This window comes from Strigops habroptila, chromosome 9 (assembly GCF_004027225.2).
Source record: "Strigops habroptila isolate Jane chromosome 9, bStrHab1.2.pri, whole genome shotgun sequence".
Taxonomy (NCBI): domain Eukaryota; kingdom Metazoa; phylum Chordata; class Aves; order Psittaciformes; family Psittacidae; genus Strigops; species Strigops habroptila.
The window spans coordinates 8,878,800-8,889,549 of record NC_044285.2 but is presented as its reverse complement, the minus strand read 5'-3'; the positions used below and the strand labels follow the sequence as shown (position 1 = coordinate 8,889,549).

Below are 10,750 nucleotides of genomic sequence, written 5' to 3'. Positions count from 1 at the left end.
CACATTTTGGAATGCAATTAATTTGTGCTTAAGCTTCCCATTCCCTTTAATGTCACAGGGGATGCAACTGATACAATGTTATTTAATATTTTAACAGAAGTTAAAGTAGCTGAGATTAGGCAAGTTTGTTTTAAGATAAAAAATAAATAGAACTCAGTGAATCAACTTTTTTCTGGCAAGGGTAATTTCTTCTGCTTGTTATATTCCTTCTGTGTATAACTTAAATTTCAAAATCCCACTCCCTAACATCAAGGATTTATACATAGTTCACCCAGCTTATGGACAAGATCATTTTTATCTGTAACTATATGAACAATAACGTTCACACAAGAGTCATGGGAGGTTATTTGAATTATAAATAGTTCACACAGCTGTAAATGAATGCCCAAATTCTCATTGTGCAGGTTGGACTGTACATTAATCTATCAGCTGAGTCACTAGAATCAAGGTTATTACTTTGAACACAAGATTTAACTGTCTAAGTAGAAGAACCAGGTCCCAGAACATCTCTTGAATTTGTCTTTTTAAGGGGCTGACTAAGAAGACTTCATAGGCGAGTTTTACAGCAGGTTAATGCAAGTGTTTGCAGGATTTCATGTGCCATGAAATGTTTTCATTAAAAATAAAAAGTAAGGACAAAAGCTCTAGCATTACAGGTTGGGGTATGGCTCCCCGTAGTTCACACTCACCTACAGACTGCAGCAGGATGGAAACGGAGTTAAGAGCCAGAAGTGTGACACTCCAAGTCCCTCACTCATGTGAATGAGTAGATCTGCAGGATGAGTTCCTTTGGACCTCCAGGAGTTCAGAGAAAACCAAATTATCCCACAAATAATGTGATATCAGTTTCTTACTGTCAACATGGTGCTCGATTACTTGCAAAGCTCTAAATCAAAAGAGGAAGCTACGAACAGGCAAGATAGATATGCAACCAATGCACTGTGTGTAAACCCTGCCCTTCAAGCTTGCTTTTATTGAAAAAGAGTTTATAATGATGAGGACTTCACATTTCATTTCCTGAAGTATCTTCTCTGTCTAATGTTAGTATTAAATGAAATTCTGCAGTTCTTGCATAATGAGCAAGTGCTAATTAATGTGAGTGATTTAAAGGAGTATGCAGATGCAAGACCTTCTCATTGCAAGGAATGAGTATTAATGAATGGTAAAATGAGACTGAGGAACTGAATATAATTTAAATCACCAAGAGAGCAACTCTCCATAGTGTACAAGCCTTGTGCTGTATGAGCCACAGGAAAAAGCACCACTTAAAAGCTTTTTAAGACTGAACAAAACGTTTTAAAAAGCACAGTGTTACTTAGCTATTAAGATCTCTTGCTTATTTCCTTCAATAATTTTGCATCTCTGTTCCCACACTGTTAACACACACAATATATTTGGCTGGTGACTGTGTGGCATTGTGATATTCTATTAGAGACATTTTGCTTGCTTTGTTTCCATTAAGGACATTGCTTGCAGCTAAGAAGACATTTGGGCTTGAAAGTCTGACTCATACAAATAACCCTTAGTTCCACAAAGAGTCCAAATCACAGAGGCAGAAGCAGCAGAGAGGGATGGAGTGAGTTGCCCATCTTACCATGAAGGAACAGCATGGCTGTTAATGTAGGTGCAGTGCTTAGAATAATTATTTTTTTTCTGAGTCTGCTCCAATGATGAGTAAAAGATAGATGTAAGGTCAAAAATAAGATAAAGATTAGTTTATTGGCAATAATAATTATTCAGTAGATTCGGTCCATGAATCCAGTTTCCCTAAGAAGGCATTATTTACTACCATCTAGATAAATAAGAAGTTTCACTTTGTATCTACAGAAGAGCTCAAAACCACTTCATACAAGGGAAACCGTCATTTAGATGGAAATAAAAGCAAATGCACCCTTGGTGTAAAGGATGAATACAAAGAAAATATGTAGATACAAGGAAAATAAAATCTAAAATGCGAAGGTAAATACAGTCGCAGTGCAAAGATTTCAGAATAATCACCAATTCGTATTTGTAATGAAAAAGAGCTTAGGATCCACAACACTAAATTCTCACATTGGTTCTGTCATCTACGGTGTGCTTCTTAGAGACAAATAACAGCATGTTAGTAAGGCCTTGCTAAACCACTGATCCCTAAGTATGAGGAATGCAGAGACAGTAGTATTGTTTTATCAGTGTCTTATCTGCCAAAAATAAGAAACAACATCTATCCAGACATGAATTTGGCTTTAACACAGAACAGCACAAAGTCAAAAAGTATTTCTTTCAGTCCAGTGGAATTACATCTGACCAGCCTTTCCAGAAACGCCTTTTAAAAATCCCCTAATAAACTCAGTGGGTTATGAAGTAATGTCAGATAGCAAACACAGAATAGCAAGAATAATAATAGATGTTTTAGAGGTTATTTACTTATGAAACAAGATCACTTTGGAATATGTGCTGGAAGAAGAAAATGCATGGATACATAGAGAGACACTGTGTTTCTATCCCATGGATCACAGTAGAACAATTTGGGAGAGAGACAGGGAACCAGATTGTCAAAATCGTGCAAATGGATGAAAATAATTTCTTACTGTGAAGTACCTTCTTTAAAAATGGAGTCAGAAGAGCAAACACATTTTTACCTTGATACTCAGTGAGTGTTATTAGTATTAGATAGCTGTACGTAAAAAGATATTTCACAGTTTTACTGATGTTAGGGCAGCCTTCCCTCTATCCAGCAGTAAAATTAAAATGAAGAAATTTTTGTTTCATACATATCAAGGTGCTATGTTTAGTGAGGTACTGTCAATAAAACATAAATGTAGACCCTCCTGGTCCTACTCATGTACCGTCTTCTGATAAGAGATGATATATTGTTCCTGTTGTCAAATAGAAAATGATATTTATAAATGGACTGAGAGTCTTAAATACCTCCAGCAAGCCGTTATGAAGTTCTTGATAACCCATCCTATCTATTTAAACATATCACCATTAATTTATCTATTCAAGTAATTATTTAGTCCTTCTCTCTGTCTCCCATGTTCTATATCACTTTTCAACAAGTCACAGATGTGAAAAAAAAAAAAGGTGATTTAACCCCTATGCATGTCTTCCTGCCCTTAGTCCAGCTATAAATGAAATCAGTGTCTGTGGGAAGGCTCCAAATTACATCAGTCAGAGATGCTGAGTGCTTTTGATCATTAAAAATGTTTCATTTTTTATTTCTAATGATTTTTTTCCCAAGGAATAAGGTTTTGTTGTTGGCGAGTTCGAACGATTCATTACATTCGAAAACCAAACACAATGCTTATTTCTGTTATGCTGAAGAAGAGTAGAAAAAAGCAAGAGAATTCATGGGAAAGGGTCAAGATGAAGCCAAAGCAAAAATGCATCAGAAATCCTGAAAATCACTATTGATGGAACACAATGAACATCTCTGAAACCAGATGTGCTGCTCCCAGTTTCCACACCCCTGAGCTGACATCCACTGGTTCTGCAGAAGACGTTGTTCCCATCTTTGTACCCCTACACAAACATCTCTGAATGCAGCACATTTCTTTTTTTTAACGGCCAGGCCCAGAAGTCGTCATGGGGAAAGGTCACTGGGGGCTATGGCTGGTTCAGGGCATTTGAGTATTAAAATACTGTTCTCACAACTGACTCTCCAGTCCTACCCTCGCATTGAACATACCTGGCAGGGTGTCAGAGAAGGCTCTCTTAGCACTGTGCAGAGCCAGATTAATGTCACCTTTTATTTTTTTCAATCACCCTCAAGACTCTCTTTTTCCAAGTCCACATCTTTCTTCCAGTGAGGATGCTGTCGAGTAATGAATCAGAGCTGTAGATCTGTGATAGCTGAAGACCTCGCCTTCCCATGGGTTTCATGAGGCTGTCAATGCCTCCTCTGTGATGGCAGTTTCTTGGGAGCAGTCCTGAGCCTTTCTTTTCCCTGCCTTGGGCTGAGAACATGGTCGGCCCTTAGCCAAGATGCAGAGTTGCTTAGGTGGATGTTAGTTTTGAAGAGGAACAAGGATAATACACCACTCTGGAAACTCTGATGCACAGTATCTCTGATAGACTTTATAATCCTCTGCTGTATGAGCTAGTGTAGTTTTGTCTTCAATGGAAACATGAAGCTGGTTCCCTGCAAAGATGAAACAAAAATGAGCTGTTGTATCACTGAATACTCCATGCTAACATTAATCTGTGGGTTGACCTGGACATCCAAGACACAGACTGGGGCAGATGCATGCCTGTAACACAACTGGCATACATTTGTGTTATTGAGGAGAGAGGGAATGGACTTAGCTAAACCGTAAGGGTCTGTTAGCAACTGCTCAGCCAACTGAATTATTGTTGAGGTCCACTGGGAGAATTTTAAGCTCCATAAAAATACAATATCTATTCCAATACCCACCAAACATTCTACCCAAAATGGTGATCATTCACCACAGCTTCAAAGCGTATTTAGGGCTTTGCGTTCCAACTGCACGTACTCCAACGTGGGAATCACAATCAAATGATCTCTGTTCTGCTGTGGGCTATGGTGTTTATACTGCAAAGAGATTTCCTCTCAGAACACGTAGTGTTTTCCTGAAGATTTGAACAAGATATTCCAAATTCAAAAGCAATAATTCAGTACTTAAGTGAATGCCACTTGGATGAGCTGTTATTATTTTGTAGCAAATATTTTGCAGCATGTGGCAGCCAACTCATTGAGACATGAAGATAATGACAATCCTTGCTCCATGGAGCCTGCAGCTCAACTGCTGAGCCATAGCAGATAGACAAGACAAATCTGTAGGATGGGGTGGGGGGCAGGAACAATGGGATTCCAAAAAATCCCAGCCAGGGAATCAGCTTCCAAAATAGTTATTAAGGTTTTCAAGGCTTCAAAGATAAAAGAGTCATTCCAAACATAAGCTCCCATCCCACACAGACAATGCTTGTACTTACATGCTGTTGTCTCAAGGAGCTTTTTTTTCAGTAGAAAACCTTGAATATAGTTGCTGGGAGTTGAATTAGCAGATGGGATGTTGAGAGTGCTGCATGTGGAAGATCACAATTAATTTACTGAAGGGCTGTGTATGGCTTGTCTGAGCCTGTATAGCTTAGGATCAGCATTAAAGGCAAAAGGGAAGAGAAAAGATGGAAAAAAGGAAGGGAAATGGAAATATGTCCACAATCATAGAATCATAGAATAGTTAGCATGTTCAAACACAAAGCTTTTCTTAGGAGTTCAACATAAAGGGATTTACTTTCCAGACAGTTTCAATGCCGTATATTATTTTACTTAGTGTTTAAGCAAACCTTTAAGATTTTAATTTTTCCACCAGCCAACAATGGACAGAAACACCAGCAATTACTGCAGCTCAGCCAACACACAGTAGCTTGATGAACATTACTTGATAAACATAGGCAGTAACACTTTACAGATCCTTATGAGTAAAGCTGACATGAAATTTCTCCACTGCATAGAAAGAACGGTCTGGCTAATTCAGGGAAATACGAGCACAAAAAGGGCTGAATTCCAAACTACGAGCAAATTTCAGCTCCAAAATCCAATTTTAGAGTCTGCTCTCTTCCTTGTCCACTGAATAACCAAACCCCATCAAAAGCCTGGATACCAGTGCAAATCCTGATGGCAATCAGATATTTCTAGTTATCATATGCCCAGGTGCACAAGGATTTACTTCCACCTGCTGCTGAAATAAGCACTGTGCAGGCATAAGTTGCAGCTCATGTTTTCCCAGTCTGTTCAGTTATCTCCACCTTCGGGCTCAGCTGCATTCCCCTTCTTTTTCAGACTCTTCCTTGTCATTCTCAGGCAGCTGCTCACAACCCACTTCTTAGCTTCTTGTTCCAACAAAGACCTTTTAAGATTCATATTCTTTTTGATCTCTGGGCTCTCAGACTTGCAGGCCAGCTGCGTAACTGCCTGAGGCCTGGAAAATAGCATTTTCCCAACTGATTATTGAGTTATTGTTATTTTAACTCCCTTGAAGTTGTTTACCCCAGGTATCATGTCTCAATCACTGTTTTGTTGCCCATTGGTTTCCATCTTTCCCCAGACTGAACAGTTTTCTTGAACTTAACTCTATAAATAATCTCCACATGCACAGGCTGAAGCATATAAACTTGTCATGAAAGCAGTATACTTAATTCCCCTGGTTCTCCAAACCACAATTGTTAAGATCAGCTATCTAGAATGTTATACTAACAATTCCCAGATTTACAGGTTAGATCATTGGTGGAAAAGGCTTCTGTGCTGCAGGGGCTCTGATTCTTGAGTTTGCTTTCCTCTGTAGGTCTTCCTAGCTTTCTGCTATTCACATGAGTGGAGGGGTGAGGGAGTAAGCAAGTCATCGCCTGAGGTATTGTATTAGTAGGTATCTTCCATCAAAAAATCCTAGCAACCAGAGCTTTCATGCTTTGTAAATTCAATAGCTAACATTTTCCCTTTGTCTAGCATTTTCTAGTTTTACAACACTTCTGTTTCCTTACCTTTCTTTCCCCTCCCTCCAACTTATAGTATTTTCATAATGCTGCTTTTTATAAACCATTTTATACCAAGAATTTTTTCCAATATAACCTGGCATTTCTTACTTTTGGGGATTTCATTTTAAAAGCTGGAGGGAGCAGAATACAAGAGAATACTTCTAGCAGAAAATGGAAGATATTTTTCAAGACTTCTTAGAATATCCTATTTGGGAGTAGAGCAATGCACTGAAGACAGGAAACACTACATCTTACTACTTTGCCTAATTCTCTACTTCTGCTACTTACAATTAAAATGAAATACACTTAAAACCTAAGGAGACAAGCATAAATACCCAGAAGAGAAAAAATAATTGCAAATCCATTTCCAGTTTTCTGGGGAAATGTGCCTTAAATCAGCAAGTATGTCAGATTTAGCAGCTGACGTACTAACAGCTAAATTATATGATGAACACCTCTGACATGGTGCTGCAAAAAGCTGCATGGGAACAAGAGAGGAGATAGGGTTGCAACAACTGCTGTCATTAACTCTGCCCTGTTCAGGGCCACATAACGCTATACCAAAATCTCTTACAATCTTGAATATGCCTGTATCCCCAGTCACAGCTAACAAGGTGACACACTACAACAGATAAAGTGAGAGAAAGCCTTCCTGAAGTAGCCTGGATCCATCCTGAGTTAACTTCTCCTACTAACACTTGGTGCTCTCCTCACATGTAGTGCAAGGCTGAACAGTTTTTCCTAATTCAGCATTGAGGTGGAATTTCAACAGCTGGAATTTTGTGGCGCTTTGTAGGAAACTGCTGGAGTCACTGCGAAATCCACCCAGACAAAACATCCAACCGCTGTATAAAATGGAGTATCTCATTGGAGAATTAGGAAATGTTCCTTTGCAATGCAGGAAAACTATTCAACATGCTGGTATTTATAAATAGCCACATGTTGCAGTCATGAGCTTCTGAAGAACACATTCTTTCCAGAAAGAATGTCAGTGTTAATCCACTGAAGAGCGAGTGGGTGAGTGTGAGAGACGGTGCGAACGTGCAAGCACACTGGTGTAGTGTGGCTGGCAGGAGCTGGGGTAGGAGGAATCAAGCACGGCTCTCAGCCAGCTGCCAGGGCTTGCTCCCCTCATGCCTCCTCTGAAGTCCAGCTGCTGGGCCCTCGAACTCCTGGCACTGGTAGAGTTGAAAGTCTTGTGCATTTGATGAACTGCACTATTACAAGAGAGCTAGATGAGAACTGTAGCACATAAGGAACAGCTTCAGGACCATACTTGTGCACTGACACTATGGCAAGGAAAAGTCCTTTTCCAGCCTTTGAAGGCTTTCTGTTGAGCCACTTTTGGGGTAGGATGTGGAAACAGATTTTGGGATGCCCTGGAGGAAAAGTCTGTCCTGTATCTTCAGATTCTCCTGGACAATGAGACTGATTAGGTGGGATTCATTCCCTTTTCTCTGGCATGTGATGAAAAAAATCCATCAGTGTGGTATGAGTAGCAGAAAAAAGAGAAAGAAGTTGTTATTATATATGTATAAGGTTTCTCAGAAAAGGTTAGAACAAGCTTTGAATTGTTTATTAGCTGAATAGTGATTAAGAAAGTCTGCAAAGGGATTCCCACAAAGGTTTCCATCAGTCACATTGGGATGGTTACTCTGGTGCAAACAGACTCACACACTACTGAGCTAGGACTCAGATTTATTTAATTTTCATTATACTAAAATATCTAGCAGCACTAAATAAATAGCAAACCTCACTTATATTTTCAAATGTGAAAGGAATTTGAGGTCACTAAAAAAATTAAAAGCTCAAACTCCTAAAAACCATTATATTACAGTAGCAAGGCTGAGGTCTAGATGGAATCTTTTTCTGGTCTTTCAATTTGTGGAAGAGACTTAAAAACTATTTTAGTAAGGGACAGATAATCCTAATATGAACAAAAATTAAAAGGAATCAGTTCAGTACTGGACCATTCACAAACACTTGGTCATAAAACAACAAACAACTCATCATTTTTATGTTCTTCTTCTCTAGGGAACTGAGCTTTTTGTTTGCTGTAATGAACTGTTATAATTGAGCTCAACTTTACTGGAGTAGAGCTCTTTTCTTAAACAGCTGAGAAATTGAGATTTATTTTGATTAAAAAAGTTGCTTGCAGCAGAATAAATGTTCATGTGATATAAGCAGGTCCTTCTATGTATGTAAAAAAATTATATTCTCTTACTTTTATATTTTATTTTTCTAGGAAAGGCATTTATTTTTCATTGCTAATATATGCTCAAGATCAGATGGCAGGTATTATAATGAAGTGTTCTTCGTTTACAGGAAAAAATTGTGTTCATGATTTTTTAATACTGTTTGACAGCTTCATCATAAAGAAATGGAGGTCTCAACTGGAATTGTTATTCGTCATATGCCTCAGGCCTGAGGTTCATTTATTTTGTCACCAAGCTGAGCTGGTTGTATTGGAACTAGTAACTGAAACTTTTCCTGCATCTTTTCTATGAGAGTGCAATGAATGAAATCCTAATGCACTGGTTGTATCTCTCAGAAAACTCATTACCTGAATGCAGGCTTCCCCTCCATTGCTAATTTTTAAGGCTGTAATGCTTATAAGGAGCAAAAAATAGTAGGTACATCAAGATATAAGGATATCCTTGATATCCTGCATCTGCAGCTCTGATTAGAGCTGATCATTTGTGCAAAATCAAACACTGACGTACAGAACAGACTAACATATAATAGGTAGAAGAGTGAAATAAAAATCCTATTCACGCAGCTTCATCTCAGGTCCTTATTGAGGTTTGTGTTGTGGCTAGATAACAAGCCCACAGATGCAATTTAAATAGCATCTTACCAAGCACATCAGCTAGAAAACCTCAGAGATAATAGTTCTTGTCTAATTTGGGCTTGGCATGCTGTTTTAAAGCACTCTCTGGAAATCACAGAACATAAGCCTAGGAAATTATTTTGTCTAACGAAAAAAGTTGGGAGCATGTAAATGCTGCCTTTCATATGGCCAAAAAATGCTCAACAGAGGAAAAGAACTGTGACAGAAAAAGAGAGACATGTCCTCCCCAAAGCCCATTGCCTATCACCTCAATAACTAAAGGCAGTTTCTTGCTTCTCTGCACTTCCAAAGGAGCATCAGCTCCACTGAAGTGAACTACAAAACAAGCAGTAATTTTGGGATTTGTGATTTCTCCACTTGGATCCTAGGTATGCTTTTTACATCAGCAAAAGATATCTGGGGACTTGAGAGCTTGTTATCATTTATACAGTGGTTTGATTCTAAGCACAAATCAAAACCTCAGGAGGGAATTGAGTGCAAGTGGGACTTTCTTCTGCCTTGTGCTAAAGGCCAGATGTACAAAGCCGTGACATTTTCCCACTGAACAATTCTTTTTTGAAGGTAAGTTTGAATGGAGGCAGAAGAACATTTTCCCACAGACGTCAATTTACAGGACTAATTTCATATTTTCACCACTATTTAAGCAATAGGAGGCTGTCTTTGTACAAAGGAGAATCATAACTTCTCAGACATTCCCAATCTTTTCTTAACTCATATTTTTCTCTCTTGCTTCATGCTAAGCTATAGAGAGCAGCAGTTAGACTCAGGGTTTTTTTGGAATTGCCTTTGGACCATTTTTCAACCCAACATGCCTATATATTTTCCCTTTGGCAATGGGGCATACTGGAAGGTTTATGTTCTTTTAAGGTAGTTTTCATGCAGCTCTCTGAACTACAGCAAGATGCTTTCTTCTTGCACAGAAACCTCAAAGCACCCATGGTAGGAAGACATGATTTCCTCTCTAGAAAAAAACAACCTTCCATTTGGCATGATGAACCATTTTTTGTTCCAAGTCCATATTTTCATTTTGGTTCTCCCAGTCATAAATGTCTTGTGATACTGAGTAACAACAACATCATCTGAAAATTATGCATGGATGAATGAGATCGTTCATAGCTGTTATTCCTCATCTATCACTTACACATTCCACATATGATGCATTTTTTACCTGCAAACTGTTCCAAGGGATACATGCCATGCATAGTGGTAAATATTTAAAGGGAACCTGGTGTAATGTATGACCCTATTACGCACAGGTCTTATGATCATCCTGTAATAACCTGGTTTTGGTTAGAGCTTGTTTCCATCTTTTAAGAGAGTTTAACTTACTATAATTATTTCTTGATTTGTTTCCTGGACGTCTTAATTTACAAGTTTTTAGTTGTTGCTTAATACAAAGCCTGAAAAGCAGACTCACACCCA

General features: G+C 38.5%; 1 long non-coding RNA gene across 1 annotated transcript; it reads right to left on the bottom strand.

The window, feature by feature from the left end:
- Positions 1 to 1,700: 1,700 nt before the first annotated feature.
- LOC115612872 lies at positions 1,701 to 5,117 on the bottom strand. Its single transcript, XR_003993189.1, has 2 exons — positions 4,936 to 5,117; positions 1,701 to 4,123 (listed from the first exon to the last, which is right to left on the bottom strand). It is a non-coding gene; the product is annotated as an uncharacterized LOC115612872 (long non-coding RNA).
- Positions 5,118 to 10,750: the final 5,633 nt, after the last annotated feature.